At 43.3% G+C, this 11,145-nt stretch overlaps 1 pseudogene; it reads right to left on the reverse strand.

The window, feature by feature from the left end:
• Positions 1–3,811: 3,811 nt before the first annotated feature.
• LOC122218342 lies at positions 3,812–4,624 on the reverse strand (annotated as a pseudogene).
• Positions 4,625–11,145: the final 6,521 nt, after the last annotated feature.

Genomic DNA, 11,145 nt, shown 5'->3' on the forward strand with positions numbered 1-11,145 from the left:
TTTCTTAGGCTCTTGTTGACTTTAACAGTTCCTCAGACCTTCCTTTGATCATTTTGAGGACTGGTGGTCAGATATTTAATAGAACTTGCCTCAGTTGGGGTCTGTCTGATGTTTTCCTCATGGTTAGACTGGGGTTATGGGTTTCTGGTAGGAAGACCACAGATAAAGGGCACCTCCCATCACATCATATCCAGAGAACATACTAATCAATATGATTTATCATTGTTGCTGTTGACCTTGCTCTCCAGGCTGAGGTGCTGTTTATCAGTTTTCCCCACCGCAAAGTTACACTTCTCCACTCTTTTCCATACTATACCCTCTGGAAGGAAGTCACTTAAGCACAACCCATATTTGAGAAGTGGACACTCAAGCTCCACCTCCGTGAAGGCAGAGTACAGAAATTATTTGGGGGGCGCCTGGGTGGGTCAGCGGGTTAAGCGTCCAACCCCAGCTCAGGTCACAATCTCATGGTTCATGGGTTCCAGCCCCGCATCAGACTCTGCGCTGATAGCTCAGAGCCTGGAGCCTGCTTCAGATTCTGTCTCCCTCTCTCTCTGCCCCTCCCCTGCTCATGCTCTGACTCTCTCTCTCTCAAAAATAAACATTAAAAAAGTGTTTTTGAATAAAAAAAAGAAAAAAAGAAATTATTTGGAATTATTGAGATTTGTCTCTTTTTTCCAATTCATTTATTCAATCATTTATTTATAGTAGCATAAACTTATGGATATGTTGGTTTTTTTTTTTTACTTTATATTATAATCCAATTCTACTTTATTTTGTTGCTCAAATTGTTCTAATTTTGGCTTCAATTAGGAGTTCTTTCAGTTGGTTCCTGTGTCCCTTTGACATACCCCTATCATTGTGGGGTTTTGTTTGGGGGTTTCTTTTTTCTCCAGAATTTTTTTTGTTTTTTGTTTTTTGGGTTTTTTTGAACTTTCTGGCACTCTAAAATACTCCAGGTTCATCTTGTGTGTTTCCTGCCATGGTCCTAGAATCAGCCATTTCTCCAAGGAGTCCTGGTTCCTTTTATTGGAGAATGCTATAAGAAACCAAGATTTGAGTTCTAGATGTGCTGGCTTCTAGGTCCTCTCAGCTGACAGAGCAAGGAAATATATGTGCATGTTCTAACTCCTATCTGTACACATGTCTATAAATATTTGCACATACATATGTACCAGAAGTACATCCAGATACATCTATACCTATATTCAGCTAAACATAAGTTCATACAGTGTTTCCATGTGAATGTGAATGTGAATCCACTAACACAGGGATCATTCTAGCCTTCTCCCTTTGCTTATCTGTCAATTCTCCTTCCGACAGTGAGAAAGCTGATTCCCATCATTGGTTATCCATTCACTTACTTGTTCATTTCCACTATGTTTAGCAGTAACTCTTGGTAATCTGCACTCCTATGGAAAACAACTTTATCAACTAAAGCACAAAGCTTACATAGATTCCTTTGTGTTTGGTCTTACAGATGCCACTCATTTCCAAAGTTACTAAGGTCAGTGCCACCCCCCATCGTCCCCGCCCCACCCCCAGCACACATACCCTCAGTGAATTTGTCACACATTTACTTTCTGCATCCCATCCCTGGGATCCCTCACTGCCCAGATGATTTTTTAAAATCTGCCTACATTCATGTTCATGCTTGGTACAGATTTATTTTAATATTAAAATAATGTTTTAAATTACTTAACAACCAGCAAAACTGATAAACCACAGAGATTTATTAATCCAACAAGTATTTTCCCAGTGCCTCCCTTGTGTTAGGACTTACAACGGTCACTCTTTATCTTGGAGTTCCCTTGGGGCATCCCTGGTGTCTCCCTGCATAACCGAGGCATATGCGTGTCAGCTTAGGAAGCACGAACCAAGGAAATTGGATTGTGATTATTTATGGCCACATCTCTAAAATTCTAGGATTCTTTAGACTGGTGTAACCACATCTCCCTCAGCGGTTCCAGAGTCTGCAAAACGAGTCTATTTGGAGAACTGCATTTACATAAGGTGAGAATTGTTTTGTTTTTTTTTTTTCTTACTGCTCTTTTGCTCCTAGAGAGAAAGTAATTTAAACTGCAGGGGAGGATAATAACCACCAAAGTCAACTACCAGCTTTTGTCTAACACATATGCCATCAGTACAACTTAAATTATAATCCCCTTTGTCATTCTGGGTTTGCTGAAAACAACAATTAAGTTGCTCTACACTTTCAAGGGATCTACTATATTGTTGTTTTATGGGCTTTATTTTTTGCACCCACCGCATTATCCAAACAGCTAATGAAGTTGCATGTGTAAAATTATGCCCATAAAGGATGAAAAGGCAATGGTTGGTTGTTGCTCTTATCTTTGGGGGTGGTGATGGGAAAGAGGACTTGCTGGCATTAGCAAATTCACAAATGGATTCGCTTCCTTAAGGGCATTAATGCTTTGTAACTCTTTCCGACTTAATCTTGCCTGACTCTTTGGATGACCGTCTACCCCATGGTTGTCTAAGTTTGTCCCCAGTGGGGGATGCTTATTTCTAACACTGCCACAAAACGTCGAGGACTTTGTAGGAGAATGCTCTAGAGTTGTATGATTGAGTAAAAAAATTGAAAAGACGAAAATCTTAACACTTACTAAGACACTGGGCTCTATCTTTTGATGTGCAAAACGGTCACTTTGAGGAATGGAAGCTCTCTTTGGGGTGGAGTCTCCCCTGTGGTGGGAGGACTGTTCAGTAGGACCTTTCAACAAGTTAGTTATAAAACAAATGACTGCCCCTTGTCAAAGGGACACTGGAATCTAGAAGGAATCCAGGGACTGATGCTTCAGGTGGATGCTATTAGGTACTTGGCAATGGTGACCAGATATTCAATGGGGAATAGATATATCTATTATAAAAAGATAGAAAATGGTGTCCCCCAAAACTTTCCAGAATATTACTTTTGTTCATTGGAGGTATGTTAACTTTGTTGTCTAAACATTTGCTTTTAAAAAATTAGGAGCAAGAACCAGCTTCATCAGGAAAAACAAGCTTACCTGAACCTCTGTTCATTTGGGGCTGGAAGGAATAAGAAAAGGAGTGGCCGGGCCTGGGGTCCCTGCAGCCTAGCCTGTGTTGTCACCTGGATGAGCTGTTATTTAAGGTGACCTGTGCTGGCCCCTGGGAGAGTGCCCATGGCTCCGGTGATTGCCTTGCCATGCTCTGGAAGAAGGGGTGGGTGTTCCCCCAAAGAGGAGAAACAATGGTCACTCTTCCTGGGTCAGGAAAAGGGTGGGTTTGGGACTGGCAAGGTGAGGTTGTTCTTTTTTTCTGGGAACTGAGCTGGGCCTGGGCTCTGAGGTATGGGGAGGTGTATGGCACCCAAGCCAGGGTGTGGAGGTGGGGTCTGAGCCTAAAATGCCAATAGTGTAAAATTCTACAAGCTGTTGTGAGTTCCACTTAGCTTGTGACCAAGTCCTCTGTTAAGCCTTACTAAAAGCCTGACCTCCAGTGAACTAGATACCATGTATAGATGTACTAGAGGGAATTAAGGAGAACCATCTTCCTGTAGCCTACAGACAGAGATGGTTGGCCTAGAAGAGCTGTATTTTTTTTTTTTTTTTTTTTTTGGTCACAGGGGAACTTTATTGGGGGGAAACATGGTCACATGCAACAGGCATGCTTTCCCTCACATTCTCATTCTTGGACACACACACACACACACACACACACACACACTCATCTCCAGCCTCTCCCACACACATAGTCCAGTTCTCAGCCACAGGGGTGGGACACTCCTCAATTCCTAAGATCCGGAAGCAATAGGGGCAGGAGAGAGTCAAGGAGGTGAGCAGTGAAGTGGTTCACAGGTGGGGGTCTCCCACCCCATCCGGGTCCCCTCTGTGGGAGGGAGCAGGGGCAGCTCAACGTGGGGCTCCTCAAGAGCCTCACCCCCACTTCCCTGATGTCGTCGGCCGCCCCCAGCGTCAGCTTGTCTTGCAGCCACTGCATGATGAAGGTGCTGTCTTTGTAGGAGTCCTTGGTGAGGATGTGTAGGTCAACCACGGCCTCATCCAAGGTGCTCTTGGCCAGTGAGACCGTCTCCTCTGGGCTGTTGGAGATCTCATAGAGGAAGACAGAACAGTTCAGGGCCAGGCTCGGGTGGATAGGGCTGGTGTGCAGTATCTCCTTGCTGATGTCTATGGCCTCCCGGGAGGCCCACAGAGCAGAGATGTTTTTAGTTGTCACTGGTGGCCACCTCTGCCAGATAGTGGGGCAGTCAGCCTTCATTTTTGGGTGGAAGAGCCTGCTTTCAGCGTCACCAGTGTCCTTGATGAGGTGGTGTCCAGCAGGTCCTCCACGATGTCACACACCTCCTGGAGCTCGGTCTCCACCTTCTCCCAGGACACTTGCACCTCCCGGCCCTTCTCGTGAGCCCGCTTCATCGCTTTTCTGCTCAGCACTGAGCAGATCCCTCTGGGCAGCACTCTGATCACCCACCACGTCCTTGCAGGCCACTGAGAGCCGGTTTCAGTCTTCACAGGATAGCTCCTCCCCTTTTCCATGGCACTCTTCATGAAGGCTGCCATGTTGTCATGGCCCTGGCCTGCTCTGCCAACTTGGCCTTCTGGATCACAGTGGCTCCCTCCATGGCTCTGGGGACAGACAGACAGGCAGCAGGCTAACTGGCTGCCTTGAGACCAGTGCCAGACCCAGGGCAGCAGCAGTAAAGGCCACAGGCCAAGAAATAAGAAATGAGCAAAACCAGACTTGTCCCTGAGAACATACGTTTTGCACCTTGAGACACCTCACACTGGCTGGGAGGCATGGGATGAGGATGTATGTGGGTGCTGGGGAGGAGGGGACCATATTCCAGTAACTAAACCTGGGGGAGGGGCCCGTGCATGAAGACAGTAACTTGTTTCAGTTCAAGGTCATAGTTTGGAATGCCAGGAACACAGAGGCTACACTTAGTTTTCATCAGCTTCCTAACACTTTTCTATAAAATTTCTACCATGAAAGGTATGCTATTGCTCATCGGAAGCAGCTTCCATACTTAATTGGAAAAAAAAAAAAACACCCTAGCATTTCAAAATAGAACAATATTTTAAATATTTTAAGATAACAACAGTCTGTGGAAGCCTCACGACCCCTTTCTCTTCTCAACCCTTAGTGTATGTGTGTTCACGTGCACACACATTCACTGTTCCCTCTCAAACATCCTCAGTGCAGGTGGAGGACTTATGTTCTTACAATCTTAAAACCTTCGATTATAACTCACGCTAAAATAACAAAGGTAATAAAATGTGTAGGTGGAAGCTTGCCAAACATTTGTAGAGTACCGTACCGTTCATAAAGCGCTTTAAAAATATTTGACTTCATTTGAATAATGCTTTTCTGCCAGTGTTCTGGTAGAAGTTTCTTTCTTATTTTATTTGTTCGCTGAGGTATATAAAACAGCTCATTTTAAAAGACTAGGCAGACATTAGCTCCAACTAGCCTCAAAGGGTTAGCACAGGAGAACTGTGTTCAATTTCCATTCTTGGTATCACAGGCCTTGATCTCTAAACAAATACATGAAGTGGGTCTCTAAATTCTGAGTGGAAGTAAGCTAATCATTGACATTCGAGACACTCTGCTACTTGACACACTTAAACAATAAATGCCCAGCCACTCTACAAACTAAGTTTCTACTGTGGTGAAGAATTATCCCCTTAAGGGGCCCACACAGCTCTGTTGCGGTGTTTGTCAGACTGCAACCTGTCTGCTCCCTTTTTGGTATCACTCCGAGTGGCCAGCTCAGAGATTGGCACAAAGGGAGTGGCTACTGTGTCTTTGTTGAACAGGGAAAAATAAGGTAATTGCCACCAAAGGAGAACTCTGTCAGTCGCAGGTGCTTGCTAACAAGTGCCAGATTGAATCCTCTTATCTACTATGTGGTGTATTAATCATAATCCTATTCCCAGGCAGAAAAACAGAGCCTGTGATATAATAAGACATACATATTTGGTATTTGTCCTCAGTTCCTGGCACTGTGCCCTAAAACACTTGTAATTTCCTGAGCGACAGGGGTGATAAAGGCATCTTTTGTTACAGTATTTGGTCTTAGTCCCTGACTCCCGACATAAGAGTTTTAAGCTGTTGGGATCCTGGAGTGATAAGAATGTGTTTTGTATGCTAACGAGATGATGTGGTTGGGGACCCCTAGATAGTTCCAGGATGGGGGCTGGTCACCAGAAAGACCAAGACATGATCACAGGGTTAGAACTTTCACCCCCACTCTCTGATTTCAGGGGAGGGGAGTAGGGGAGAAGCTGGAGATTGAGGTAATCACCAGGGGCCATGCTTTAATCAATCATGCCTATTTAATGAAACTTCCATAAAGATCCTGAAACTATGTTGGGGGAGAGGGTGGTCAGAGAGCCTCCTGGTTGGTGAGCACATCAAGGTGCTGGGAGGGTGGTGCACCTGGAAAGGGCATGGAAGCTCCAGGCCCCTTCCCATATACCTTGGCTTGTGCATCTCTTCAACGTGCCTGTTCCTGAATTGTATTCTTTATAAGCCAGTAATGGTAAGTAATGTGCCTTCCTGAGTTCCATGAGCCATTCTAGCAAATTACAGAACCCAAGAAGAGGGGTATGGAAATCTTCAATTTTGTAGCTAGTCAATCGGTTAGAAGTATGGGAGGCTGCCACAACTTGTACTTCCATCTAAAGTAGGGGACAGGTCTGTGGGACTGAACCCTTAATCTCTGGGTAGCTAGTGTCATAATTGAGTTAAATTGTAGGACACCCACTTGGTGTCTGGAAAGTTGGAGAACTGCTTAATGTGGAAACCCCACATTTGGGGCCATAAGTGTTGAGTAAAAATGGTTTATAGAGGCTCAGAGAGGCTAACTTGTTCAACTTCTACAACATGAGAGTGGGAGAGCTGGGATCTGAACCAAATACAGTGTTGTCTTCTGTGTTACCTGTTTAATTTCTGGAACATTCATATTAATTCCAGTACTGACAAAAAATGTGTTTCACGAGAAACCCACAGTACCACCTCAAAATGAACAGTTTTGTAACCTTTACCAGAGGAAAAATGAGCCTAGATACACCACTGAATGTCACATTGCATTTATATGGCTGGAGCACTATATCTGGAAATGAAGACTGGGTCCCAGGTTCCCTATGGACTAACAGTATTATTTCTCATAAGATACATGGTCTCTCACTTTGGCTTATTTTCTTCTCTTCTTTCAAAACATAAGTAACTTATTAACCGTGTTTTTGCTTATGAAATGACAGGAAGCTTCAGGAAATCACATTGTGTGCTTCAGAGGAACAGGTTGGGAGAAAGGTTTGAGAAATAGTTGGGGGATCACTCCCACTAACAAAAATGCCGCTCCCACAACCACCACCAGCATCCGGTTCCCTTAGGCTGAGACGGATGTGGTAGTTTTTTTCTTCCTTAAGCCAATATCACATCTATGATTTTCCTTTCACTAAAAAGTTATATCCCATCATTACCCATGCCTGTTCAAACCGCAAATATTTTAAACATGACTCTGACAGGACACAGATTTTTAGTAAATAAAAGCAAATATCCAAGCTGCATTAATGGCAAAGGTAGTTTGCAAACTTCTCTCTTTGATCAAATTCTTCTCATTGTTTATTTGGAAGTGGTCAGCTTCCAAAGTGTCTTTGAAGTAAGTTTGAATATATCTTTTTCCTCTTCCTCTACCTCTCAAAACACACACACACAAACCATTTATTTCTATAGTAATATTTAGTTCGTGGTTATGGATTTATGTTATACCTATATGAATGTTTCAGTGCCTGGTTTTTGAGGTCTGCAATCAATACACTGTATGTTTAACTGGTGATCAGACTGGCTGTACATCATAGCTTCTAATCTATAATGACTTGTATTATAAAACAATCCCTATGTTTAAAAACTGTAATTAGTAGGGGCACCCAGGTGGCTCAGTTGGTTAAGTGTCTGACTTCGGTTCAGGTCATGATCTCACGGTTCTGAGCCTGCTTGGGACTCTTTGTGTCTACCTCTCTCTCTCTCTGCCCCTTCCCCCACTTGCACTCTCTCTCTCTCTCAAAATAAATAAGTAAAATTTAAAAAATTCTTTACAAAAACTGTAATCAGTATATAATGACTGTTAAGATTAACTTCTTAACCTATTAGGTTTTGAGCACACAAACAGGTATTGTCTTTGTCTGAGTATCAACATGAAAAGTCTCTACAAATCCATCTGAAATTGCCCTCAAACTCTGTGACATCTCTTATTTTAGGGTGGCAAACTCTCCCTATTCAAAATGGATTTGAGTTTTGAAAAAGGCCTCATTCAGAGGCAGGCTGTTGAGTAAAAGGAATAATCAAACTGAGTATTAAGCTGCTTTTTTGGTTAGAAATAAGTTTTTACTAAAATATAATGCAGTGATTCTCAGTGGGAAACAAAAATTCTGGGGATGGCGTGTTGGTGATGTATTTTGAAAATGCATTCACGGATGGGAAACAGGAAAAGAAAATCTTGATTTCACCAAATAAGCAACAAAAAATAAACTTTAAATTTAAACTTTCTTGGGTGATATGATCAGTGATATGGGCTGTAGGATAGAGAATAGCTGGTGATCTTTTTTTTTTACACATTTCAAAAAATGTGTACTTTTAAAAGGTTAAGAAATATTCTTGTAATAAGACTGTTTTTTTCTTGTGTGGCTCCTAACCTGATTTAAGGGCAATTCACAAAATAGGAGTCCCGAAATATTTTGAGAAATGGCAGCTTCATTAAAATATAGGTATGGTCTTCTAGAGTAACTATTCTGAAGGTTAATGCTCATTGTAATATTACAGTTCTAGTATTGTCACTTAAAAATTAGATTACTACTTGATAATCATCTTTTATTTTCATGCTTATTTTTGAGAACGAGAGAAAGGGAGAGAGAGACAGAATGCGAGCTGAGGAGGAGCAGAGAGAGAGGGAGACACAGAATCCGAAGCAGGCTCCAGGCTCTGAGCTGCCAGTGCACAGCATGACTTGGGGCTCAAACTCACGAACTGCGAGATCATGACCTGAGTCCAAGATGGATGCTTAACTGACTGAGCCACGTAGGCACCCCACCTTGCCTTTAAAAAAATTCTTGTTATGTTTATTTATTTATTTCTTGAGAGAGAGAGAACAAGCCAGGGAGGGACAGAAAGAGAGGGAGAGAGAATCCCCAGCAAGCTCCACAACTTTCAGCACAGAGCCCAACACGGGGCTCGAACTCACGAACTGTGAGATCACGACCTGAGCCAAAACCGAGAGTCAGATGCTTAACTAACTGAGCCACTCAGGCACCCTGATAACCATCTTTCTTATCTAGATGTTTCCTCCAATAATTGAAGCACTTTGCAGAATAAACAATCCTTATGAAAAAAGAGCAAATTATACAGTATCTTGTTAAATGGGTTTTCAGGTTCTCAGGAAATTTCAGGTCCTAGAGAAATACCGATGGTAATTTCCCACAGTTTAGTTGTTTTTTGTTGGTGTTTTGGGCCGAACCTAGTCCCAGGTGTTATGTTTGTAAAACTGAGATCCTGCAACTTCTGTCGACATATCTAAGTGAGCTCTTGATTTCTTCTGAAGGAAAATGGATCTCACACATCTTAGCTAGCACCCCCAGGCTTTTTCCTGCCCAGACAGAATCACCTGGTATTATCAAGCACTGTAAAGAAAATGCTGTGAGAGAATCTAGATAAAGACACATATGCTGGCTCCTGCCCTGTAATTTCTCTACTGTCTAATCTGAGAGGCAGCGTGGGCACCAAGTGTGATGCATTACCACCTCCAAAAGGGAAACAGAAACGTGTTTCCTGCCCTGTACAACTCCCCTTTCCTGGATATACAGATTTTGCCAGTGTCCAATGTCTTAGACAAGAAAGTAGCCGGTCTAGTGCAGGGTCTCCAATGACCACAGTTTCTAGAGTCTAAGACCCTTTGTTTCAGCACCGAGTGGCAGTGTCACATCGCCCAGACAGCTGTGCATTCAAGACAATCCATTGAAGTCAAATGTTGGGGAGGAATTCCTTGGTTGGCTCGGAAACAAGATTCAGCTATTTTGGGGGCTTCAGCTGCTGTCCTTACCAGTTCTGCACGATCTAGAAGTTGCTCTCCTGCCTTCTATTGAGATAATTTGGGAAAGGCCATGAGATGGAATTTTAGCCTCTGCATCTATCACTGTTGCTGCTTTAAAATCAACAAATTCTTGGAATTCTTTCTACCAGCTTGATAAAATCTAGATGCCGCTTCAGGTTTGTGGGGCTTAGGAAATCGTGGGAAAATCAACCAAAGTGATCAAGAATCTTGTGCTTGTTATCACTTGATGAGTAAATCAAAGAGTGAGGCTCACTTCGGATCCCCTTGCAGGGTAGTTTTCACCCTGGGCTCTGGTGAGCATGGCTATATGACTGTGGCCACATGACTGTGAGGCGTGGCGGGGAACAGCCTCTCCATCCCCTGGGGTGCTTGTTGAGATTTAGACTCTCAGACGTACCCAGATGTTCTGACCAGCCCATGTTTTATCCACTGCCAGATGATTCTCTCACACACTAAATAAAGCTTGAGGAACACTGCTGGCTAGGAGCCCCTAGATCTAGGAGTTGGAAATTAGGGTCCTGGGCTGTCCCTATCCCCCATTTCCAACTCACCCATTTTACACACTGGAATCGCCCCTATGCTTTCATTTGAAGAAACACTTCTATGACCAAAACCAAAACCAAAACCCTGAAACACGTGAGAAACAATCACTCCAGCATAAATATCTGAAAGGGGCCTTCTCATGCTTGTCTTCACTGATGATGTCTTTCTGTTTAAAATGCAAATGAATGCATAGGGACACCTGGGTGGCTCAGTCAGTTAAGCGTCCAACTTCGACCCAGGTCATGATCTCATGGTTTGTGCGTTCGAGTCCCACATCGGGCTTTGTGCCGCCAGCTCGGAGCCTGGAGCCTGCTTCGGATTCTGTGTGTCTCTCTCTGTCTGACCCTCCCCTGCTCACGCTCTCTCTCTCTCAAAAATAAATAAGCATGAAAAAAAAATTTTTAAAAATTCGAATGAATGCCTAAGAAAGTGATTTTGTCCAGATAACTTCAGGACACAGAAAGCCACTCATCTCATGTACTGCAAGGACA

This window comes from Panthera leo, chromosome B1, assembly GCF_018350215.1.
Source record: "Panthera leo isolate Ple1 chromosome B1, P.leo_Ple1_pat1.1, whole genome shotgun sequence".
NCBI lineage: Eukaryota > Metazoa > Chordata > Mammalia > Carnivora > Felidae > Panthera > Panthera leo.